Source organism: Misgurnus anguillicaudatus, chromosome 18, assembly GCF_027580225.2.
Source record: "Misgurnus anguillicaudatus chromosome 18, ASM2758022v2, whole genome shotgun sequence".
Classification (NCBI taxonomy): Eukaryota; Metazoa; Chordata; class Actinopteri; order Cypriniformes; family Cobitidae; genus Misgurnus; species Misgurnus anguillicaudatus.
Window position 1 is genome coordinate 6,257,069 of NC_073354.2, and position 26,977 is coordinate 6,284,045.

At 41.8% G+C, this 26,977-nt stretch overlaps 1 long non-coding RNA gene across 2 annotated transcripts; it reads right to left on the bottom strand.

Moving 5' to 3' along the window:
• Window positions 1–358: 358 nt before the first annotated feature.
• Window positions 359–26,741, bottom strand: LOC129430122 (uncharacterized). 2 transcript variants are annotated; one of them, XR_012358560.1, is made up of 6 exons: window positions 25,898–26,741; window positions 25,688–25,803; window positions 4,414–4,508; window positions 4,152–4,298; window positions 2,043–2,292; window positions 359–1,883 (listed from the first exon to the last, which is right to left on the bottom strand). It is a non-coding gene; the product is annotated as an uncharacterized lncRNA (long non-coding RNA). The 2 variants fall into 2 exon arrangements; XR_012358559.1 differs by having other exon boundaries at window positions 4,152–4,325; window positions 25,898–26,740.
• Window positions 26,742–26,977: the final 236 nt, after the last annotated feature.

Consider the following 26,977-nt stretch of genomic DNA (forward strand, 5'->3'; position numbering starts at 1 on the left):
ACCATAGAGACATTTCTCAAAATATCTTGTTTCACAGAAGAAAGAATCGGTTTTAAAGGACATGAAGGTGGCTAAATTATAAAAAAAAAATTCATTTTGGGTGAACATAAGCTTAAAAATTAGTTAGCAAATAAAGTATAAAATTATACTTTAAAGAGTAAAAACAATGGTTGTAAATGTAGCCTAATCTGTTATCACTTAGATGGGATGAATACTGGTTTGTAATTATTGATACATATTTAATAATAATAATAATAATAATAATAATAATAATAAAGTAGTAATAATAATAATAATAATTAAATGAAGTAAACAAATAATATGGTTATTTTAATATTATTCTCAATATACTCAATACTCAATTGTATTTCTTGATTATATTCTTGTAAAAGACCTTTTTTGATATTTTTCTCAAAATATTACAACTTTATAATTGTATGACTTTATTATAAAGCTTTATTATATTCCTAAACCTCATTATTTTTACCCGACACTAAAATCCCATTCACACAGTTCATTGATCCCAGAAAATTGGTAAATGTTTTAGGGTTAAGGCTAAAGTATGGTCCACACATATTATGCGTACGCAAGGGTCTGCGTACAGTGTGCATGACGCAATTTTCGTCATCAGAAGAGTTTGCGCATACTGTATGCTCACTGCCCGATTTTTTAAATTCTGCATACATTGTATGTGTAGGTTGTGCATGGGCCTATAGGAGAATGTAATGTATGTATCGCATGTGTCGCTGTCGAACATATGCAAAACGCACATTTGCGGACCATTTTAAACATTAATCTGACACAAAGACATTGATTAGTATAATTCCTCATACAACAATGTTGGAATGGTCCTCACTGTTTTAAACACTGTGGCGTAGTTTTGCATACGTCATGCGTAACCTTTTGACGTGATGACACATTATGTGAGGTCGTGCTGGCGCTTCACACGGATAGTGCAAGACAAGAATTTGTGGTTTAAAAGAACCTATTTTTTTTAATAAGTTAAAGTAGTATTTTATTTTATATATTTTTTTAAGTTAAAGCAACATAAAAATATATGTTGACTTGACAAAAATGTTGCGTATTTTTTATGTGTAGTAACATTGCTGAAACATTTCCTAGAACGCGTCCTGTGTGAACAAAAGGCAGGAACAATTATACTGTGTCAATATGGTGACATCACAACAATGCAGTTATCATTGAGGGTTTTAAATGCAGATCAACGTTCATAACAAAAATGTCTCCAAACTGATAAGAAGCAGAGATCAGAACCTTGTCACTATCCGCACTGAAACTGGGATCATTCGACAGCATAATTAAATGGTACGCAATGCACTAGTTTATGATGGAATCTGGAAAAAATGCACAAGCATGGTTTCTCGAGAGAGATATCGCAGAAAATACTTAAAAAATAAAACTTAAGATGCTGCAAACAAAAATTCACTAAGGGCACAATTACAATTAATCCTTGAAGGTGTGGTTGTAAAATCTCTTTTGTTTCAAAAACCAAAATAAACTACATCATGAAAAAGAGGTAAGATAAGAAGGATTAATTAATAATTGATTAATAACTGGTCAATATTTGCTTATTTGCCACAGAGCACATGCCTACAGTCAGCATTCAAAGACTAAATAAACCACCAAGCTGTGACCGTACTTAAAATATTGAAACATCTCTCTCCCCGCTGAGCTGTCTGAGATGGAGAGTTTGCTTACCTGTAATTACGCCCCGATTTGCTGCCCTCATTGGGAACGCAGCCAGCTCCTATAGTTTTATGAGGATTTTGTGTGTTTCTTGTGGTTGTCGTGTTGCAATTAAAACCGTCTCCGAGCTTTGGGTGGCAAAGGTGCTGAGACAGACACAACTCGAAAGGAACGTCTCGCTGCAGGCAACATGAAAAGCAGGGGATAAGAAAAACACAGTTAATTACGCTTGACAGGTAACTATTAAATGGGATTTTTGTCCAGGCCTTGGAGGTCCCTGTGTTGTAAATGAAAACATACACGTATAATGCCCACCGAGACGTATAAGATGTAATTACCTCACAGCGATGCTGTCGGCCCGATGCCACCTACTGAACGTGGGGCGCGATCAATTCCCTCTTTTTGTCTGTCTTGTGTCTTTTATTTGTTGTTTGGTGTAACAGGTCATCCCCGCAAGACTTTTTCCACTCTCACTTTGATGTGGGATCTGCACGTCGGCCACTGAGGCGCCTGCGATGGAAGACTGTGCCAAATCGGACCTTATCTCCTTATCCTGTCATCCAGCCACTTAATTACAATTACAGCACCCTGTATACAATGAAATATTTTGGTCATATAAGAAGTATTATGCCCAAGGACTTTTTTAATATTAAATCTGTAAGCATTTCCCCCTTCAACAGATTGTGGGCCCTCGAGTCTCTTTCATTAAATTGCCTGCACATGCTATACATTCCAACAAACAATATCATTTTACAGTGAAAACATCGTTTCACCTCATGTTCTGTTTTTTTCCCTTACATTATGGACATCTTACTTGGTGAAATCACGTTCACCGTACAGTAAGCATGAACCATAATGCAAAGGACTAGATACCTAATACGGACTAGTGTACATGCTCCGTAACTCGGATCGCACATTGTTAGCGCAAATCGCATCAAAGCGCTGTTGAAATGGCGAGACGTCAGTTGCGTCATTCAACTTCATCTGCCTCCGTAAAAAACTTTCTGATGCGCGCTGATCATGGTAACGTGAACGTCTGAGCCAGTGGCGTAGCAAGTCAGTCCCGGGCCCATATGCAAAAAAAATGTACGGGCCCCCTTAAGCCAAAGCCCCCCCCCCAACCTTGCCTTTGGCACTGTTAACTGTTGCACGCAGATCTGTTAACAACATATACTTTTAATAGGGTAGTCAAATATTTTTACTTTACTTTTTTACTTTAAAGGGTAGATTTAAATAAAGAAAAACGAAATGTTTTGGGTAGTTCTTGACTCGTGACTAACTTCTTCGCCATCCTTAATGTTCATGTAGATAGTCGCTATAGTAACCTCTCACACTGTGTTTTCTTTTTTTTTTTCGGTGCGGCGATGCGTCATGTAAAAAAATGATGGCATAGTAGTTTACGGCAGCCGCAGAGTGCAAAAAAATTATAAACGCAAACAAGAAATGACGGAGAAATTAGACATTAGACAAGATATCACTACACATGATATGCATACAAAAAAATATTTATTGCGGCCACAAATAAAAATGTAATTGAAAAAAATGTTTTTATTAAAAGCTGGGGTGGGCCCAGGGCTGGGCCCCCTATTGGCCCGGACCCATTTGCATGTGCATACCCTGCATGGCCAGACGCTGCGCCACTGGTCTGAGCGGCACAAGCGATAGATCAACTAAGCAATATTATAGTCATTTAACTTTACGATGGGTTTCACGTGTCGAGAGAACGATTTACTTTGTGTTTTCTTCAAAACAATCGCATCCTAATGACGAGAGAGTGCTCGGATCGAAAAATTACAGTGTGAGGGCAAGTTTGTGGGGGAATGGGATAATCGCACTCGGGCACGGTTCAAGGCAACCATGCCTAATGTGGGCCCACCCCAAATCTATTTCACTATATGTAGAAGATGGGATAGGAGGACCATAGTGTTGCACTCCATCAGGGGTATTTGTCAAGAAAGTAAAAGGGGCCGGTTTTGATAACATCAGTATCAATTATGGCGAGTGACGTAATCTTGACTCGACTGTGTGAAATTGCTGGAGCAGAATCCTTTAGCTGACAACCAACACAGATGTTTATTCCAATGCACTGCAGGGGCTCAGAAGTTACATTCTCCCGCATGCAAAGCTGTTCCCGGAGAGAAATGCCAAGCTTCCAGCACAAGGCCAGCCAAAGTCAGAAGGGCAGAAGTAGTAAGAGGGATTAGAGAGACAGGGCAGCCCTGACTATTCACTCCTGGCACAAGCAAGACAGCCACCGGTACAAGTGAAGTTTTTTTTATGCATTCGATTCAAGTTTAATTACTCAAATCTCTGCGAGGGCACGTGGGAAGAAAGGCCGGGCGTTTGTGCGGAGCAGATTAACCCACTGCCCTGCCAAGCCGGCACATAGCTGCATCATAAGATAGAATTCAAATTCAAATGTGGGCTAAAGAAAATGCAGCTGTCACCCCTCTGGCCTGCGAAGCCCCTGCCGGATCAAAGATGAGCTGTCCTCCCTCTCTGCCTGTGTAAAAATGAGCTGTCCTCCCTTTGCCAGTGTCTCATCTCTCCTTGCGTCTCCACGGGGCTCCTAATCCTCTGCTCCTGACGATACACTGACAATTTGAATTAAGGCATTAACCCTGGAAAATAATTACCAATTAAATCAAAGCACTAAACAGGAGCAGGTATGGCAAATGTAAGAGCAAGCTGTGATGTAAGGGCTCTTACGTGTTGTACTTTAATCCCTGTCTCTTTGCTGTTTCACCCATATATCAGCTCATGGAGCGTGATTCCCATGCAGACATCCCAAATTCTTTATGCACCTACATGCCAAAACACAAAACAATTATTACCAAATGACAGACATTGCCTCTAAAACAAGTCATTTAGTTCAAAGTTTCCTAACATATTATATTATTATTATTTTATGTTACTACACTCACCTAAAGGATTATTAGGAACACCATACTGATATTGTGTTGACCCCCTTTCGTCTTCAGAACTGCCTTAATTCTACGTGGCATTGATTCAACAAGGTGCTGAAAGCATTCTTTAGAAATGTTGGCCCATATTGATATGATAGCATCTTGCAGTTGATGAAGATTTATGGGATGCACATCCAGGGCACGATGCTGCCGTTCCACCACATCCCAAATTGATTTGAGATCTGGTGACTGTGGGGGCCATTTTAGTACAGTGAACTCAATGTCATGTTCAAGAAACCAATTTGAAATGATTCGAGCTTTGTGACTTGGTGCATTATCCTGCTGGAAGTAGCCATCAGAGGATGGGTACATGGTGGTCATAAAGGGATGGACATGGTCAGAAACAATGCCCAATTGGCACTAAAGGGCCTAAAGTGTGCCAAGAAAACATTCCCCACATCATTACACCATTGCATTAATGAGAAATTTAACAGGTGTTCCTAATAATCCTTTAGGTGAGTGTAACTTCTTCAAAATGTTTAGTTCATCACCCAAAATTAAATATTTCTGTCACTGAACATGTAATTGGCATCACAATGACAAGTCATTGTGTCACTGTTCATGAACAAGACACTGTAAAAAAAGATTTGTTGTTTCAACTTAAAAATGTAAATTTTCATTCTGCCTTAAAATTTTGAGTTAATTTTACATTGTAACCATGTTGTCAATATAACAAGAGTTTGCTGTTACAAGTGTCGGTACTTTATGACGTAAACAATGGCTACAGTTTTGATGACTTTTGAAGTCACACATCACTGCATGTTGAATACCTTTTTGCAAAATATTGAACATGGATTTTACATTTACGCCTTTACTGTTGGTCTGTCAACAAATTACAGTTCAATTTTATTCCAATACAGAAAAAATAACAAGACTATTTTATAGCGCAATGGAAAAAAGAAACATATACTTCTGCGTCGTCTTCCGCGTCGACGTGCAATTACACATGCAGACCGCTAGTAGGCAGTATTCACGAGTGTAACCCACAGTAGCATTTTTTTACCTGACAAGAACAGTTCTAGTGGACCAATCACAGCGCTTGTAGTCAGCACAGAACAAATGCATCGTTAAAATTTTGGCGAGGTGTGCATCAAGCTACGCAAAGCTACGTACAGCTTACAGCGTAGCTACGGCACAGGACCTATGCATGAATATAAATTACACTTCAGGCAGAGACAGAGAAAAACAATAAATGAGGGTAAACCGGGTGTGCCTTATACGTCTTTAAAAGTCAAGCCGCTGGCTCTTTGATCGCCCCCTGGTGGCTGGCTGCAGTACAAGTCATAAACTCCGCCCTCTCCAGGCAAACGAATGCAACTTGGCTCTAAATGAAAAAATTATTTACACTTCCAATAAAATTTTCCGAAAGATGGTTTTGGTCATTTAAGGTAATTGTTATCACGCTGATATATGTTCAATTGTTCTTTTTTGTGATAAGTTTCATTTTAGCTAGTAATTTGATGCTATAGAAACAGGGCGTGTCGTTATGATCGCCGTTGTGAATTGGGCATGCAAGAGTTTGAGTGGAAGTTTGATACCGCGGCTTCGCCCCTGGCTCCAAACTGACGTTTTTACGTAACGTGGCAGCGCCCATAGTCGGACCTTTTTGGCTTCAATTCATTACAATGGAAGGAAGCGATGTCGTGTCGTCCATCTTTTAATACAGTCTACAGGATAAACACTGTAAAAACTATTTTGTTTGTTCAACTTAAAAAAGTAAGTTACCTGGTTGCCTTACAATTTTGAGCTAATTTAAAAACCTCAAAAAAGTGTTGTGTCAACTAATATTTTTAAGTTGAATTAACTCAACATTTTATGGCAACCAGGTTACTTACTTTTTTAAGTTGAACCAACTTGTTTTACAGTGAAGAGGGGGATGCAGAAGATCAATGTTCAGACTTTGTGAGCTGGTTGCCAGACAGGACTTAGAAAGAGCCAATCCATATGAACCACATTGCCATATCCAGGTATACATCCCCCCATACGGTGTTTTCCTTCTGATCAGCCATGCGCTTTGTTAAGTCTTTGCCATTGGCCCATGAAGGATCAGACTCTAAGATTCCCTCAGAAAGACCAGTCTGGTGAACGACCAGTCGTTTGACAAGTTAATCTGGTCTAAACAGAGAAGGAACAGTGTTGACATTCTGACTCACCGCAGGACTTTAACAGATAGCCTAGTTCTCACACAAGTCACAGCAACACACAGCATAAAAGAGATAAGAGAATGCAATGTGAAATATCTATTACAAACAGAATACCTGAATCCAGGAAATATTTTAACATATAGGAAAATAATAAAATAGATAAAAAATATCAAGTAACCAACACTGAGGCTATGTTTGAAAACCTAGTGACTCCATGAGGTCATAGGTGCTTTAAAAGGTGGATAGCAGAATAAAATATTTTCTTTTGGCCAAAATCTAAGATAGCCTTGCATGTATTAATCTTTATGGAGAAGGCAATCCCAGAATGCATTGTGGAACTTTATTCAGTCAGTATATACATTATTATACAGCCCATGTGATCAAATAGTTGTGCGTGCATTTTGGCAACAGAAGTGGTGTTGTTCCCCATTGGTTCTAACGTGTTAGCAACTCAGAAAGTTTATCAAAACGGTTTCCCAGCATCAAAATGTCTGGTTGTTGCATTTACTGCACTAATATAATATACTAATATATGTATATATCTGTATATTTGGCCATCTGCTAACGTCTTCTATCCACTCCACTATAGTACACGGATCTGGTAGCTGGATACCATTTGATAAAGTCAACTTTTTAAAATAATTTTCTCTGTCTGTGTTGCTTAAACCTGCTGATTTTCCCCATACTTCCCTTGCCAAAATGCGTGCGCATACATTGTTACATTATCAATTGTGTACAAACAGTAAAAGGATCTATAGTATTTATTCCAATATCTTTCACAAACATTTATTATTATTTTTATTATTATTATTATTATTATTATTATTATTATTATTGGTATTAATAATACTAATATTATTGGTAATATTATTATTATTATTATTATTATTATTATTATTATTAATAATAATAATATTATTGTTATTGTTATTGCTATTGCTGTTATTATTATTATTATTATTATTATTATTATTATTATTATTATTATTATTATTATTATTATTATTATTATTATTATTGTTGTTGTTGTTGTTGTTGTTAAAGGACATTATTGATAAGTCTCAGTTGTGCCCAGAATGTGTCTGTGAAGTTTCAGCTCAAAGTACCCCACAGATCATTTATTATAGCATGTCCAAAATGACCCTATTTGCGTGGGAACAAAAACCTGAAGTTTCCTTGTATGTACCCTAAAATGCAAATAAGCTATTTGCTCTTCTCTCCCTATACCAAAAGTGATGCTTTGGTTAGAAAAAAATAGCAGACAACGTCAGCGACTGTGGGCTGGGCTTTAGCAGTGTGACATCACATTGCTAAGAGAATCAAAACAGCATGTCTAATCTGTCTGCTTTGATTTAATAGGGATTTAAAAAGAAGGAATACATATATTATTTTTCATTGTAGGGTGGTTGTGTTCACACACTGCCAACACACATTTATGCCCAAACACTTTGTAAAACTTGATTTTTTTCATAATAGATGCCCTTTAAAATCCAACTTTACTGAAATCAATTATGAGTTATGAGCACTATTTTTATGAAGCTTGTGGAGAATTTTCTCAGTCGGTCACTTGTGAGGTTTCATCTCTATTAGCTATGTGGTGTACAGGTAACTCACTAGGTTTTGGAATCTCAGGATCTTTCAATCAATCCGTCCCAACACGCATAACAGGCCGTTTGGCAAGCCAACAAACATCATAAATCAAAAAGCTCAGAGAACATTCCTGCGATTTTAATGTCAGGCCAGTGGCTAAGACTCACAATAACCGAGTTTACCTGCAGCGGCTTCACATGCAGAGGATTATGATTTGACACGTCACTCTTCTGCTTTACAGTCAACAAGTTAATCATTTGAAACGAATGAATGTGCTTTGTGGTTTTGGGTGTTGTGGTCAACTCATACATGTAAAAACACCTGGCTGAGGTGTGGAGTGTACTGTACTTCAGAAGTAACTATGCAAATTTCTTTGGATAAATCTCGGTGCAGTTACGAGGATGATTAAAAACATCAAATGCTTGTGATGGGTGTGATGTTATATATTCTATATACTTATTAGTGTGTCAAAGCATAACTTTCTTTCAATCAAAAATCAGCTTACAGAAGGTGTGGTGACTGTTAGCGTAGTTCAGCCCAAACCTGTGTGGCCACATTTGTCTTCTCTTGACACACCATTAGCATGTCAACCCTCTTTGGTCATCAAAAATGTTCCCATGACCATGAGCACAATATTAACATACAAGGTGAAACATATGCTGGTGTATATCAAAACAATTTCATTCATTGTTATGCTTGTGTTGTAATATTTCAATGATGGCAATGATCAATGACCAACATTGATTTATTACATTTCACTTAGTCTTGATAAAATAACTCATGCAGGCTTTTCCCAACTTTGTGGAAAATTCGAATAAGATAAAAAAAATTAAGTTTTTTACAAAAACATTGCTCTTGCAAACAAGCAGGAGGAAGTCTCATTGAACGGATGACTCATACAAAGATCATTACGTTTTTGATTTTGGATCAGTTTTTAATGCCATGTGATAATCCTTTACATACTTTTGTTGTGCTCACTGACTTGATTGACATGACTGGATATTATTCCACAGGTATAAAGGTGCATCGCTCTGACTCAAAACTGTTTTGCCGGAGGGAGATGACTGATTGACATCGCTGGAACAACGGCTGAATTGATTGTCTCCGCCACTGGGCATTAATTACATGCGCTGAGTTACTGTTTCTAAACTTCTCACTTTTCATTTCAGCTGCTCTCACTGTAAGGACAGTCAGAAAAGGATCAAAGACCTGCTAATCGTAAAGCGCTTTATACATCTGAGATAACAGTAGACCCTCTTATGCACAGCAATCCTCAAATCAGTAACAATGATCAAAGTATTAAGCATTAAGTGATAAAAAAGAGACAAACAAACAGATAGGGCAGAAAAAGAGAGAGAGAGAGAGAGAGAGAGAGAGAAGAGAGAGAGAGAGAGAGAGAGAGAGAGAGAGAGAGAGATACTTATCATCATACTGATGCTCTGAACCAGAACCACAACACTCATTGGAAAACACGAAAACAATAACAAAGTAAAATACATTGTATACAAAACACCCCAACCTTTCTCTCTCTGTCTCAACAGGCATCGTTTAGGAATTCTGAAAACAAGTAACTTGGTATAAGCACTTCTCGTATTATTGCCTCCACGTGACAAATCGCTTTATTGTTTCCTAATCCTTGTAAGTCGCTTTGAATAAAAGCAACTGCTAAATGTAATGTAATATAATTTAACCCTAAATAGAGATTACAGAATGACAAACTATCTTTACACAATGATAAACCAGTCTTGATTAGAGACAGACTCAGTGGAAGGGCTCGTTATAGTCGTGCGTAGGTCCTACGGCGTAGCTGCGACGGCGATTTATAGTCGTGCGTAAGTTCTACTTAGCTCTGTGTAGCCTGACGTGCACCTCGCAAAAATTTTAACAGCGCGTCAGATCTACGCGGACCACAAGCGCTGTGATTGGTCCACCAGAACCCCTCCCGTCAGGTAAAAAAAAATCGTCATAGGTATTTCCGTTTGCGACGGTGAAAACAAAGATGAGACAAGTTGAGGAGTGATTTTACTCAAACTGCAACAAAAGCCGCTGTTTATTTACTTCCATCATTGCTGGTCTTCTCAAATCATACACAACAAGTTGCTGTTTCTTCTTCGTTTGTGGGTTAACTTGCCAAGCTTCTTCTTCTCTGACGGTCCACCTGCTACTGTGGTTACACGCGTGGATACTGCCTACCAGCGGTTTGTGCGTGTGTTTGCGCGTCGGCGCGGAGGACGACGCAAAAGTATAAATGAAAACCTGCCCGGCGGCTACGCCGTACGACCTACGCACGACTATAATGAGCCCTTAAAGCTCACTGGGCAGACATGACTGCCACAAGAGGAGAGATTGTGTCCACACAGTGACCAAAGCCAGAATGCACACAGATATTCAGACAATTTTCTACCAAAAAATAAAAAGCATACACCAGACATTTCACACGCTATCAAACAATGAGAAACTGATCTCTGTATTAGGAGAACACAAGGACTAAATAGCCCTAAAGGTGTGTGCACAGCAAAGCTTTTTTATGTGGCTGAAAACGCACAGCTTTATTTAAGCCGACTGCCAGCTTTCTTCAGCTGAGTGCTTTGTTTATGTGTCGTTGAACGATGCGTTTTGATATTTGTCCTGCCCCTCCTCCACTGTGGTTGGACGGAAGTGTGATAACTGACATTGACGAGCTGAGCTTTTCACTCCAAGGCCCTGTCCCAAATGGCACACTCCGGACTTGTGGTCCTCCTCAGAGTCCACACTTTGATGACATCATGTAGTGCAGACTTAAGGGACCCTTGATGCGAGTCCACGTGGGTGCACCGGAGTTGTATTTTGGGACAGACTCGAGCGCCACGCCGGAAATAGAAAGAGAAGTTGCCCGTCATTGTTAACTCCTCCCTTCCGTCATCTGATTGGTCTGATTGCTCTTTTGCAAGGACTTCTGGGTTGGTAAAGTGCGCGAAGCCTGCTACAGTGCGGGCTTCACTGAAGACCGCATCAAAGGGGCAAAGGAGGCGCTGATGAGCACCCTTCAAAGCGTAAAAATGACAGATGGGACGCCCTACGGACTCAAGCACACACAATTTAAGGCCACAAGACCGAAAGTCCACATGAAGTGCGCCATTTGGGACAGGGCCCAAGTTGAATATTTTTTAACCAGGGGCATCGGACTGAGTAAAAACTATTTAAAGTCTCACGGTCCCAGCCCTTGCTAATGCGCCAAATGGTTTAGTAAATCTGCACGCGCATTTACGCTTTTGAGCGTCTGGTGAAGCGCAAATTTCTGCTGTGCGGTTGAATTGTCTTTCTTAAAGAAAGCTAAATCAGGCACTAAAAAGAAAGGAAAGACAGGAGAAGGAAACGAGGGGAAACGATTTGTGACTGACTTATTTTCAAAGAAAGGTGAGCACAAACTAGAACACGATCACAATCTAGTGCTAAACTGTTTGAATATCCCCGCGATTATTAATGCTAAAAATAAACTGAGACAACCCATTGAAAAAGCAGAACATACACTTTCAGATGATCATTTGGTTATAGACTACATTCAAATAAAGAAATAAACTGTATACTAACAATGCTGTTTGCATACAAAACTCCATTATAATAGCCTAATTTGAAACATGTTTATTTTTAAATGAATATGCTATAATATCAGAATAAGCAATAATAGGCTAATCAGTGTCATAGGTATCTTGGCACATATCATGTCAACATTATATTAAACATTATAAATGCCAGTGGGCATTTACTGGGGAAAAAACTTCAGTATAAGCTATACATTTGAGGAAGCTATAGCACGTAAGCAAAAGCATTTGTTTTATTTTGCCTTTTTTCTCCAAATAAAAATGACTAGTGACACAATTTTTGTTTGTCTTTTATTATGAAAGGAGCTTTTTGATAATTTACAAAACTAAAATGGCACATTTAAAATTTAATTCATGCCTTAAAGTAATAAAGCAAAATAAATGTTCTAAGTAATGTAAAAAATTGAATGTCTTGTTCATTTAGCAAAATAAAATATGACTGAATCAAGTTGGTTATCATACAGTGGTGATTAGAAAAATAAAATGGGGGGCCCATCAGGACTGCCTATGCATAGGGCCCGGGACCTTGTGCTATGCCCCTGTTTTTACCTCTCAGTGTTGAGTGCGGAAAAAGCGAAAAACGCCGCGCTTCCATTAGAAACAATTGAAAACATACACCAGCTGCATGCGTAAAAGCTTTGGTGTGCACGCCCCCTAAAAGTGGTTTACTGGCTTGTAATCAGACAGGAACCATTTTTAGTGCTAAACATCACCTATGTAGAACCTGTTGCACCTGCACTGTACAAACGTATTTTGTCCTTTAAACTGTATTGACTAGTAATGAGTTGCTACAGTATAACTTATAAAATTAAGTTGACATAACTAAAGCAAATTTATTATAAATAATAATTTCTGTATTCACTTGATTTAATAAGTTACAGCAACTCATCACTTGTCGAGAACCATGTTTTACTTTGTTGAAACACAAGTAGTGTTATACACTGTAATCAAATTCAGCACAAAGTTAAAACAACTGGATTTAGCAAATCAATTCAACCTACTATTTTAAGTTTTAGCTTAAAAAACTTGACTTAACTTAAAAATTCAACTTAAAATTGTTTATCTTAATTTTGCTAAGTTAAAGTAACAAAAAATATGCATTGATTAGACAAAAATGCTGTGTTTTTTTACAGTGTAGTCATGCTTTAGCACAACTTATGGTTCAAAGGTGCTTTTTAGCGGTCCCCCTATGATTACGAGCTTTTAGTACTTTTAAGAACCATGTTTTTAGAGCGTTAGCATCACAATGTGTATCTGCATGTCATTATAAGAGAAAATGTATCTGACCTGACATAATATTTCCATTATAGACACTTAGGGCTCTATCTTACACCCGTCACAATGCAGCGCAATGCGCGACGCAAGTGTCTTTTGCTAGTTTCCACCCTGTGCAATTATTATTTTCACGTTTAGCGCCACGTTGTTTAAATAGCAAATGCATTTGCGCCCCCTTTTGCGCCCATGGGCGTTCTGGTCTGAAAATGAGGTGTGTTCAAGCGCATTGTTGGCGCGTTGCTATTTTGAGGCAACTAAAATAGACTACACCATTGACCAACAAAAACCTGGTCTAAAGTTTAAAGTCAATATAAGTTTTTTTTTTTGTTATTTAAAGAGCGCATTAGTAATATGCGCCTATAAACGGGATGACAACGTGGGTTTGCTTATCACACACACGAATGCGCAGCAGCACAAAAAAAAATTTAAATATGAAAGATTATAGGATTGAATGTAAAAGATTATTATTGAGTCTCTTGGACATAAATGAGGACCGATTATGAGATGTTAAGGCACAAAGAGCTGCTTAACCTGTAGCCTGGTAAGTAAATAAATGCTTTGCTTTAAACAAATGCATCTGTTTTTAAATGTTATTTTTTTAAATGCTACCTCACGGATTTATTGTATATGATGACTCTGTTCCTGTGGATATGCTGAGATGAGAAACATTTTTAAGTAATGCTTAAAAAAACTCTTTGCTAAAAAAACTGACGCTGTCCAAGTGCTGAAACGTGCTGAGAGCCGTTTGTAAATCTCCTGTTTGTTACAAATAAAGAATTTTTAGAGTACAAACCTTTTCACAATTATTTAACATTAATCTTAAACTGGGGATGTTCTTCCTCCGCTTAGTTTTTCAGTTTACAAAGTCCGTCATCTAAATAGGGATTAGACATAGCGCCAGCACAACTGGCTTTTAAAAGGGATGAGAGCTGAGACTCTCATTGGTTTATTGCACGTTACGCCCAACATACTCCCATTACTCATTAAAAAAATAGGACCAACCCTTTTCGACCATGCGCTCGATGCACAAACCATTTTTCCCGTCGTTAAATTAGCAAAAGTGGATTCGGACACGCCCATTTAGAAGTTGCGCTGTATCTCTATTATATGTGTAGTCACTTAATGTACATTACTTCTTTATTCTGTTCTTTAACTAATTTAGCTTTTCTGTAAATCTTTGTTTACAAAAGTCGTGCCAAAAAAGCACACTAAGGTTGAAAACATGCAGACACAGGCAGACAGACGTCACAGAAGCAAAAGGAAATTGTACAAAAACATACGAATTAGCCATCTTGTTGTTATGGCTTGGTGTGGGATGAATACAAGGACAATGAGATAAAGCAAACATATAACTTTTAACAAACATAAAGGATCTAACATACAGTTGCATCACAAAATGCACCATTAACTGGAACAAAGCCTCAACATACGACTAACGATATACAAACGAGAATGGTCAAATAATGACAACAACCACATACTTAAATAATGATGAACTGATAAACTGATGAGTGACAGGTGTGATGATGACAGACGATGATCAGGTGAGGGAGAGTGAGGGATCATGGGTCTAATAAAAGGGAGATAACTGGATAACCAAGTGAAACATGCAGGTACAAAAACAGAACTGTAATAAAAAAACGTACAAAATGCAATGTGATTTTGTTCAATTTTAATTGTGTATATATAAAATCATGTACATAAAGAGAGATTTCAAATATATTCTTACAGTGAATCCTTAAATAATGTCATCTAAAATGAAACTTGACTTGATGTATATTCAATAAATAAGGCAGGTTTAAAACATGTTTGCTTTGATTAGTTTATTGTGTGAAAATGTAAAGTGCTGTTTAGAGCAAAATGAGACAAAGCAGAAGGGTCAGCACCAAGCATTAACTTGTGCACTTTAAATTGAAGAATTAGACTTAGACCTTGATATTTAACATTCAATGATTGCTTTAATAGTGTTTTGTCATTAGTACAGAGTAGGACTGTATGTATTGGGATATTAGCCAAAAAGCCCTGCTCTTAAAGATACAACACATTCTGTTGAATAATTACATTCTGAAGGGCAAACACATCATTTCAATAACTATTGCTGAAGTGGGTCAAGGAGCACAGATGTACTTCAGTTATTCACTATTTAGAAAAACGTTTGCCATGTTTTTCATGAGTAAAACTAAACAAATTAATGAAGAAGCATTTGATTTGTATAAAAAGCAAATGCCCAATTAACAATAAGTACTTGTGTCCCTTTTTAATATGAATGTAAAATAAACTTTTTGTGCACAGTAAATTTAAATGAATCAGTACACAACATTTCCCACATCTGATTTTGAAAAGGGGTTTAACCTCTGCACTATAAAACTATGCCATATGCATACAGTACAGTATTTAAGGCAAGAATGATGTTGTTTAGTAACAGGCAACCAATCACAATCAGTGCTTACCTCATTAAACATTCATATGTTTGCTACAGTAATTAATTATGGCATCAAAAAGATCTATAAAAATGTCAAATGTGACAGGAAATCTTTTGACATTATATTTGTATTTGCTTTTAGCAGGCAGACCGGATGTGCATGCTGACATTTTCACAGATAGACGCTTGTGATTTATCAGTTATTAAATCGCATGCTGTTATGCGATTTCACCTTTTCAACTTTATTTATTGTGCATTAATGCTGATCATAAAAAGTATTTGCAAAGTTACAATGATCCAATTTCACTGCAAAGGCATTCTCTTTCACAGAAATTGCTTTCAAAGGACTAAAACAAACAGCTGATACAGGACTACAGCTCTTTTCTTCCTTACATTCTGATATCACAATTATGGCTGTGCAAAAATACAGATACAGCGAACTATCGTGATACATTTTTCCACGATAGTTTATCAATATTTCAATCTCTACTATCGATATTTAAAAAACACACACACATCAAATCCCTCTGTGTGCGTCAAACAACCTCCTCCGCCCCTACTGTAGTTGTCGCTGTCAAGTTGTTTGTCAAAACTGCCATTCGGCCAATGTCTGAGAAGTTAGCGGGGGGAGTGAGAAAATGGCAGAAAATTTAAAAACGCCCACAGCTTTCAAAGCCGATGTGTCGATGCACTTTGGCTTTAAGAAAAAAGAAAAAAAAAATCAGCTTTATTTTTTACATGTTTGATAGAAAAAAGGAAAAGTATTGCAATGTACCGCAACACGCAACGTATCGCAATGCACAGCATCGTATCGTATCGTGATACATTGTATCATGCTACATGTATCGTGATATGTATTGTATCGTGAGGCCCTTGGCAATACCCAGCCCTAATCACAATTTCTATAATTTGAATAATTACGGTGAATAAAGGGGCCGAGACCTTGTTGTGTTTCTAGAGAAAGAGGAGTCATTGTATGCCATGCTGTTAATGGGTTGCAGATTCCCATTGTACAGTATGGCCTTACTAGGGAGGTCAGACTCGTTGGATTTAAAAACAGGTTGGGGGTTAGCCAGCGTTTGTCAAATCAGAATTAGCCTTTAGCTAACTGGCTAGCATTTTGTTTACATCATTGCTACCAATTATGATTGTTATTAGAAAACACATCACCAAAGAATAAAAAATACTTACATGTTGTGGTCAATAATCAACAGGTTGTCCTGATACAGTGGGAATGAGAATGAGCCTTTGTGTGAAGCTAGCATTAGCTACGTTTACATGGACACATTTTGCCTCCATCGGATTAAAATCCTTCCGATTAATAAATCCTATCATAGCGTTTACATGAACACTTAATAATGTGATCGGATTGATGTGCGTGTTTATATGACACAAGATTTACATCAGATTTGATCATTTGACATGCGCACATTGCACAAATATAGTTTCACGCTGTTTCAAGATTTGCTTTGTGCCTCACTGATTATAAAGCAGCAGCAAAAACACCCAATCACGTGTGCCCAAAAAGTGTATTTTACTTCACGCGGTGCTGCAGGGACCGTTCGCGAGAGCGAGTCCAAACACATGCGTTAGTGGATCAGAGAATAAATCATGGACTGACCGGACAACGCTGTCTTTTATCACTTTATGGGGAATTGGAAGGATAATAGGAACAAGATTAACAAGACAATCACTTCTTGTGACTTCCTTCAACAAAACAAACGTCTCGGTTACGGATGTAACCCTCGTTCCCTGAAGGAGGGAACGGAGACGTCACGTCGTGACCGACGAATTGGGAACTCGCTTAGAGAGACCAATCTGCTTCGTATACTACTAAAACGCCAATGAACTTGGCATTGAGATATTTGCATAATGCTGGCGCCGCCCCGCCAGGTGCGTATATAAGGCGCACGTGCAAATAGGGAAATCAGCTTCTGTTCGCTGAGAAAGCCGGAAGGTGACCGGCCTAAACAGCAGGTGGCAGCACCTGTGGCGACGGGACGTGACGTCTCCGTTCCCTCCTTCAGGGAACGAGGGTTACATCCGTAACCGAGACGTTCCCTTTCAGTCGGTCACTACGACGTCACGTCGTGACCGACGAATTGGGAATCCCTACCAAAACGCCACTAGGGGCTGACCTCTTCCAGTGTCTGCGTAAAGCCCTCCGGTTCCACTTAAGGATAAGGAGAATTAGGTTTTAAGGCAGAAGGCCGGGCACTAGATGTTCCTTTAACCCACAGTAGTGCCAGCGACTGGGAAGCGCCCTATCTGAGCGGTATAGGGACGCTGCGGAAGCCACCGCCCCGTTAAGGGCAATTGGTGGGCGAAAGTCAATCGTAGTTGAGGTATAAATGACAGCCGTGGCTGTGTAAGCAATGCAGTGCTCTGCTAAGGGAAACGTGGGCTGGTAGGATTAACCCCACGGAATAATACTCACAAAGGAACCCGTTGGGACACAATGTGGGGCCCTGGCCAAACACGTAGGTTCGTAAGAATACAGCTAGTGAAAGGCTGACAGCCAATGCTCCGCAACAAAGGCTGTCAAGGCAGTGGAGAGAGCAAATCAAACCATTACGCATCTTTGCTCTGTTAGCCTTCCATACTGAAACTCAATTTGGAGCCTCAGTCGGAGGCTGCAAGCCGACTTGCGAGTCTGCAAGCCGACTTGCGAGTCTGCCCTCCGTGTCCTCCCTGGTGAGGACAGAACACGAGAGGATACAGGCTCGATACGAACATTGTAAAATCTAATGAACGTATTAGGTGTCGCCCAACCAGCAGCTCTACAGATGTCTGTTAGCGAGGAACCACGAGCTAATGCCCAAGATGAGGCAACACTCCGAGTGGAGTGCGCTCTCAAATTAAGGGGCAAGGAATGCCCTGCAAATTATAAACCAGGGCGATAGTATCAACTATCCAATGAGACATCCTCTGCTTAGTGACAGCTTTCCCTTTCTGCTGGCCACCATAACAAACAAAGAGCTGGTCTGAGGTCCTGAAGCTTTGCGTGCGGACCACGTAGAATCGCAGTGCGCGTACGGGGCACAACAAAGCCTCGGTTGGGTTTGCCTGCTCCAAAGGCAACGCTTGCAAGCTCACCACCTTATCTCTGAAGGGAGTGGTGGGAACTTTGGGCACGTAGCCTGGTCTGGGTCTTCAGTGAGACAGCAGGACCAAACTAAAGGCACGAATCGTCAACAGAGAATGCATGTAAATCTCCTACTCTCTTCATGGAGGCCAATGCTAGCAGGGTCAGAGTTTTCATTGATAAAAACTTCAGACTCGCAAACTGCAAAGGCTAAATCGGAGACCTGAAGGCTTCAGCACCATGGACAGGTCTCAGGAAAAAAGAGGGAGGGCGCGAGGGGTTTAGCCTGCGAGCGCCTCTTTAAAATGTAATAATTAAATCATGCTGGCCAACTGATCTGCCGTAGATAAGTGAGTGATGAGCAGAAATAGCGGCGATATCAATTTTAATGGCGGAGGGACAGCCTACCATCTAACCCATATTAAAGATATAAAAGCATAATGTTAAAGGGCATTCTCTGGGTCCTCGCGTTGCGAAGAGCACCGGGTGACGAAAAGGTTTCATTAAGCGCGTAAGCCCGTCCTGTGGACGGTGCTCGAACCGCGTCGATGGTGTTAGATACCGCTTGCGATAAATCACCTAAACCTTGCGCGCGCTCAACGACCGTACATGGATATCCACAGGTCGGGGCGCGAGTGCCAAATGTGCCCCTTCCTAAGAAAGAAAGTCCTTCCTCAGGGAAATCCGCCAGGGAGGGCTGTCGCGAGGAGCATTAACTATGAAAACCAATTCTTGGTCGTCCAGTACGGACGATTAATAAAAGGCTCTCCTCGTCCTGCCTGACTTTGCACAGTGTCTGCGCAATAAAGCTCACTGGAAGGAATGCGTATTTACGCACCCCCCGCGGTCAGCTGTGTGCCAACGCATCCACGCCGAGGCTGCCCTCGGTTAGTGAATAAAATAGGCGACAGTGGGTATCGTCCGGCGACGCAAACAGATCTATCTACGCACAACCGAACTTCTTCCAAATTAGCTGGACCGTCTGGGGGTGGAGTCGCCATTCGCCGGGGGCGCAGCTCGGAAGCGCGTACCGCTGTATTGAGCGATCCCGGGATGTAAATGGCACGAAGGGACCTCAGATGCTTCTGACTCCAAAGGAGGAGATGACGAGCGAGATGCGACAGGTGACGAGAGCGCAAAACCGCCTTAACGGTAAATAACGCAACAGTCGCAAAGTTATCGGTGTCAACAAATACATCCTTCCCTCGCATCTCCATAGCGGAGCGTACAAGTCCCAGATATACAGCGCACCGCTCGCGGCAGTTGGGGTGCTATGCACACCCCAGACTGCAGGCCCGTCATACGTGGCTGAACATCCCGTGCTTAGGGCATCGCATGCTACAGAATGCCAGGAGACCCTCAGAGGCATATCTTGCTATCAGAAATGCTGGGTCTACTACGGGGAAATTTAAATGACACGCAGGTGTAGTGTTTACACAATGTATGCCGGTGCGCCACGCTCTCCTCGAGACTCGATCGTAAAGCCAACGCTGAAGCGGTCTCATATGACGCAGCTCGAACAGTGTCACGGCTGCAGCATGCTGTCATATGTCCAGGAGCTTCTGAAATTGTATCAGAGGGACCGCGTACTTCCCTCGAATTAAACCGAGGCAAGTCAGAACTGACTAGTTGCGCGCTCTTGTAAAACACGCCAATTAGTTGATCGAGTCTAATTCCATACTGAGAAAAAGAATCCTCTGCACAGGGCAAAGTTGCTCTTTCCCAGTCGACCTGATGACTTAAACGAGCGAGATGCCGAAGCATTAACTCTTTGTGTTCGCGCACGTCTGCCAAGAACGGGCTATTATAAGTCAACGTAAATAAAGCAGAATGCGAACAACGCTCTCTCTCTGATATTTTAATGCCGTGACTAGCACTTTCATGGAGACACGGAGAGAGAGAGACAGCTCGAATGGTGTACTTAATATTAATATGCCCACCCCATGACGCAGAGCGAAAAAACGGTCTAAGGCGAGGGGAGATGGACACAAAAGTACACGTCTTACAGGTCTAAAGCTGCAACCGATCTGAATATTGAAATACGAGCCTCGGCGTTATCATCCAAAAAAAAAGACCACCTTCGTAGAGCCGGGCGTAAATCAAATCGATCGTAACCCACCGCGTATTTTGGGTACTATGAGATAAAGGCTGGAAAACCCTATCATCATATCATCATCTCGGTAAGAGGGACCGGCTCGATAATCCTTCGCCAGCAGGACATCGACTTATGCACGCAGTACATGTGCATCGGATACTTTCACTATAGTGAAACGAAAGCCCGAGAATTTTGGGGTTGTGCCAGTAATTGTATTTCGTAACCGAGGCGGATCGTGCGTAAAACCCAACGAAACGGGCTGGGAACTGAAGCCAAGCACCCAGGCACCGTACGAGGAGAATTAACGACACTACCGGAGTACCCGCGGCGGGGCAGCGAAGCGGGACAGGCGGGACTGCCGGTGCGTCTGCCGTGACAGCATAAGCATCTACAGTATGTGTGTGTGTGACACTGACCTGAGCCCGCTGAGGGAAACGGTCGTCCGGTCTCCTCAGCTGAGGACGCAGACTCCGACGGGTTTGCTGGTGGTCCGGTCTCCTGAGTGGAGGGCTCGGACTCCTCAGAACACCCGCTGGCGATAGAGGAGAGGTAGGGTGAGCTGGTGTGTGCCCGCTCACGGCTCTCTCGATCCTCTGGAGACCTGAAGAGGGAAGAGGAATGCACTCTGTGTGTGGTTAGTGGGCACCGGCTAAACAGCCGGTGGAACATATGCAAACCAAGAATTTTCCACCCGACCCTCTATCGGGGGAAGGAGCGAATCACCGTCTCCTGAAGAGTGATCCTCTGCCAATCCAGGTCGCCCGCTTACTGGCCACTTAAACTCCCGATCTCACGGGAAGCGGCTAAGGGCGGGGCGAGCTGCTGACGACCGGTTCCCCCCGCGCTGCCGAGATGGGGTCCGAAGAGGGGAACGGAGGTGGTCGCCGCAGGACGCCGACGGCGAGAGGCAGACTGAGGAACCGGCGTGGTGGTTTTTACCAAGGGCAGCTCTCCTTCGCCGGGGCATGACCACAGAGATCGCCTCAGTCTGCGCAGCGGAGCTGTACGACTCCACGGCCTAGCTGAAGAGGCCGGTCTGTGAGACAGGAGCATTCAAGAAGTTGTTCTCGCCTGCGTCCGTCAGCCAGACACAGCCAAAGGTGGCGATCTTGAACCACTGTCGTGAACATCGCACGACTGAAGGTCGCAGCCTCCCTCGTAAATCCTTGTTGAACCCGTCGCAACTTTTTTGCGTGCTGGGCTTAAGCCGCCTCTCCACATGCCTGACGGACAGCGCCCGTAACCGGACGACTATCTAAAAACACGGGTGGTAAGGGTTGGGTGGTCCCTCCAGGAACGCAGCTGCATCGCAACCCCCCGCTCCACTGAAGGGTCCCTGCCCTTAGCGGCTCCATTGGTGAGGGAGGTGAGGGGTGAAAGCTGAAGCTGAACGGCCGGATGGCCGCAAACCACGTCAGCTCTTCGTGCCGTCTGGAAGAAAGGCACAGGAGCAGAGGACCGAGAGGCCCGAGCAGCTCCGAAATACCAATCACGTGGGCGGTACGGTTCGGGCGGAGAGGGGTTAACCCCTCCAACTCTACCGTTACCGCCGCTCAAGCGGGCACGGCCGCCATCTCCGGAACGACTCCACTTCGGAGGAAAATTGGACACCCCTCTGATGCTGCAGAAGTGAACGGGACCAGAAGGAGGTCCAATGGATTCGGCAGACATCGTAGAACACGACTCTGCCGTCTCCACCGGAACCTCAACCGGCTGAGGATGAAAGGCCGGTAGGTGGAGGACGCATCCTCTGTCCTCCTCAGCGTAGTGATGCGAAGAGCGTCATGCGAGCGCTTGACAGTCGCACCATGGCGGTGTCAGCACTGCAAAGACGCGGACAGCATTCCCGTAGAAACGTCAGTCGTCTCCGCAATCCAAGAGGGTTATGCTCTCACAGAGAGAACAAAAACTCTCCACGAGCGCAGCCTCAGAGTGCTTGATGCCCAAGCATGAAGACAGCGCTCGTGACCGTAACTGGAACCCTTATACCTCTCACATCCAAGATCGCACGGACGAAAAGCAATCCTGAAAGGACGCTGATCTCCGAATATACGAGAGAGTGGCTGTCTTTAAAAAGACACAGAGCTCTCACGTATCACTCTTTTAGGGAAATCACTCTTTAGGTGCTCAGCTGATGATGCGCACAGGGAAAGGCAACGCACACACTAAACTCAAAACAAAAAATATGCAGAGCAGTGGAATACTGCGAGCGTCCGCTGTGTTAGTACTGCTTGTCAATCAACTTCAGCAACCGTTCCCAGAAGAGCAGATAGTAGCTTCTCAGTCAGATAAAGCCGGCTTTCGAAGCGAAAAAGCTGATTTCCCTATTTGCACGTGCGCCTTATATACGCACCTGGCGGGGCGGCGCCAACATTATGCAAATATCTCAATGCCAAGTTCATTGGCGTTTTAGTAGTATACGAAGCAGATTGGTCTCTCTAAGCGAGTTCCCAATTCGTCGGTCACGACGTGACGTCGTAGTGACCGACTGAAAGGGAACTCGAGTTATTTGCGTCACATGTCATTACAGCAATTCTACGTCATTGCACGTGTGCATATGCTCGACACTCCCGTCCTGTAGGTGGCGGAAATGCACCTTTCAGTGGGTTTGCCAACCGCCATTAAAAAAAGAAAAGATGGCACATGCGCAGAGCATCCCAGTTTCAGTTATCCATCCGATCAAGTGTATACATGTCATTTTGAGTGGATTACAAACGGTATAAACCACCCCTAACAAGCGGATTCGATTTTCAATCAGATTGGCACTTTTTAGTCCGATTGAGGTGTTTACATGGAGCATTTTTATTCAGATTGATCATTTAAACAGATTACAAATGTCCATGTAAACGCAGCTACTGTCTTAGATTGAGGAAGATGTCCTCCGTAAAATGCCTAGTACAAAGCTGTATGTTGGTTTTATAATGTTCAGGAAAAAATACATTTGATCTATTGTTCCCTAAGATAAAATATATGAAAAATAATGCATTTTATGAGAAAAAAGCATTAAAAACATACTCAAACTTAAAAAAACACACATAACATAATCCTTTATTGATAGATGGATGTGCTTTTAAGAGCTTCCCGCGGTTCGTTCCCATATAAGTGAGTATGAAAGATTTTTATATTTAAACTACTGTACTAACCCAGGTTTACACATGTACAATGGGAAAAAATACAATCTGAATACCCAGGATAAATTACAATCCCATGGTAAGGTATGAACAGAGTGAAACATGAAACAAGCTAACACTGTCATGAACTGCCCGCCTGGTCACTATCACGACCGAGCGAGACAGCGGGGGAAGAACCCAATCGCAGACGAGGTTAAGGGACACAAAACAAGACAAACACAAAAACCCACCATGGGGAAAATCAACATGATCTCATGGAAATCCGTGTTATAGTCATGGAAAATTTGATCACTTTATCCGTGACCATGTCACGGAATTCAGCTTTTTTCCGTGACGGGACCACTGATGTTGTTTCCGTGTTACTCCCACGGATCTCGTGTCATTTTATTTATTGTTTTCTCATTGTTTTCTCCAATTTTAAATCATTGTCGCTTGGGGCGTATGACATCAGTACCATGATTCAAAAGGCCCTAAGGCCCTGTCTTGTGGCTTTGCTTAGTCTACGAGTTCATAGGGTGTCCCATCTGTCTTTTTTAAGCTCCGAAGTGTGCTCATCAGCGCCACCTTTGCACCTTTGATGCGGTATTCGGGGAAGCCTGCACTGCAGCAGGTTTCACGCACTTCACCAACCCAAAAGTCCTTGAGCAAGAGCAATCAGACCAATCAGACGACGAAAGGGAGGAGTTCACACTGATGGGCAAATTCTTTTCCTATTTCCGACAAGATGCTCAAGTCTGTCCCACAATACGACTTCGGTGCGCACCTCGTGGACTCGCGTCAAGGGTCATAAGGTCTGCACTACATGATGTCATCAAAGTGTGGACTCTGAAGATATCCACAAGTCCAAAGTGTGCCATTTGAGACAGGACACAAAGCGCACCCACGGCACCCTGGCCGGGTCCACAAAACAGATACTGCTGTTGGATAATGGTCGGGTGCTGCTTCCTCTGCGAGTGTGTGCTTCCATGTGTGGCTGTGACGTTATTGCTTGAACCGCTGGCAACAAAAGGACCGGCTCGGAATTGGAATGTGGTGAGACAGACCTGCCGGTTAGCGGTACGGACGATTATGCGTAAAATTGGTCAATTCCAGAGTCGGTGCATTTAGGATCTCACACTATCAAAGAAAAAAAATGTCACGATGCAAACATTTTAATAGTTATTATCTGACCACTGTGATCTCATTTCCCCTTCAAACATTTGTCATGAAGTTTAGCACACAATGTCATACGTTATCTTATTTGCAGTTGGCAAATAGGCTTTCTCTTATTACAGTTTACTGCGTCATGATTCAAGCAGGCCACATAAGAATATCTATTGATCACACATTACGTGTCATTTCTCGTACGAGGGCATCTTTTTGTCATCAAATAGCATTCAATAACAAAAGGAAGTTGAGCGTGTAAAAATGTGTTGCCTACATCACAAGACATGCCAGAGGAAGAAAAGGAATATATTTCAGCAGGTCTTCATCAGAAACAGAGGAGAGACAGCACGGCCACAAGGGGAGAAATAAACAGATTAGAAAAGCAATTGACATTTCCCTAAAGCATGCAAGGGCTTATTTGCATCAGTTCACCGGCTCATGTTTTATTAATCTGTGATCACAACCGATCGTGAGGAAAATTAATCAATAGGAAAGCCACCCGGAGCGTCGGTCTTCGCCACGCCACCCTCCCTGTTTCGCCCCCGTACCTTTACACCCAGCGTGGAGGTGACGGATTTCTCTATCCCAGGCATGCTTGGAGGAGCTCCATATGGCCGGGATCAAAGGTGTTGTTCTCTGCACGGTTCTGCTTGGTTGCCAGCCACTGCCGTTAATTAGAAAACAAGATCAGAGGCAGTATTAAAATCCAATTAAGCCAGAATGAACAGATTGCCAAGTGATGTTCACTAATGTATTACCGAGCGGCATGCAAATTTCAGCTGCTGCATTCCATGTCGTTGTCGCGTGTGGGTGTGCTCATGTTTATCCCCTGCCTCTTCCGCCAATCTCAATGAAAGTCGCTCAAATTGCCCGACTGATTCGGTAGCATGACGTTACCTGGAGGTCGAGGAGGCTGCCAAGTTCAAAACAAATCTGATGCCTGTGCCGAGAGGATTTGTATGTGAATGTCAAAGAGGTTCTGTGCCATTCTGTAGGACTTGAATTGGGCTAATGATGCGGATTCCCATGGACACGAGACATCTAAACTGTGGAGACTTAAGTGCCTCCAGCTGGTGGTCCACGAGCGACCGTGCTTCAGCGGATGAGAGGCTTGCAAAGAAAAAAAATCGAGTCGCATAATAAAGGCTAATGAGTGACAGGAAAGAGACCTCGAGTGTCAGGAAATTACTCAGATGCAAAGACTTAAAAATACTGGCTAATTAATATGATTTTATAAATAGAGTCCTGCTACAGAGCAGAGAAGTGGAGCGTTATTAGCACAGCAGAGATGACCTTGTGTCACGTATAATGCCACGTTTGCGTTAGACCAGAAATTTGTTTATCCGTGATGCCGCCTTGCTAAAATAGCACAGATTTCATCCAGTTCTAGATACAGTTGGATTAACATGATCACGTTTAATCACGCTGACTAACCCGGCTCTGCTTTTCTCACTAACTAATTGCTTTTCGAAACAGTCACCCGTTTATTTACACCAGCAGGAAAATTGATCCTGCTTTTTGCCTCATTTGACAAACTTTGTGCAGTTTTTACATATACTGTATTTATGCAAATATGCTAATAAATTCAGTTTATATTTTCATAGTAACTTCACTAAGAAACACAAAAACATCCTCTTTTAACTCTTTATCTGTCTCATGATTAACTAGTTGTTTATAAAAGTGGGGACAACATTTAAGGGGGATAAATTTGACATCACCAAATGACAAAAACATGTTTTAATGAATAATAAATATTAATACATATAACTTTGCATGATCTTTAACATCTTTAACTTTTGTGTTAACTGTCTGTGTGCTGTAAAGCTGTTCTGAGCACA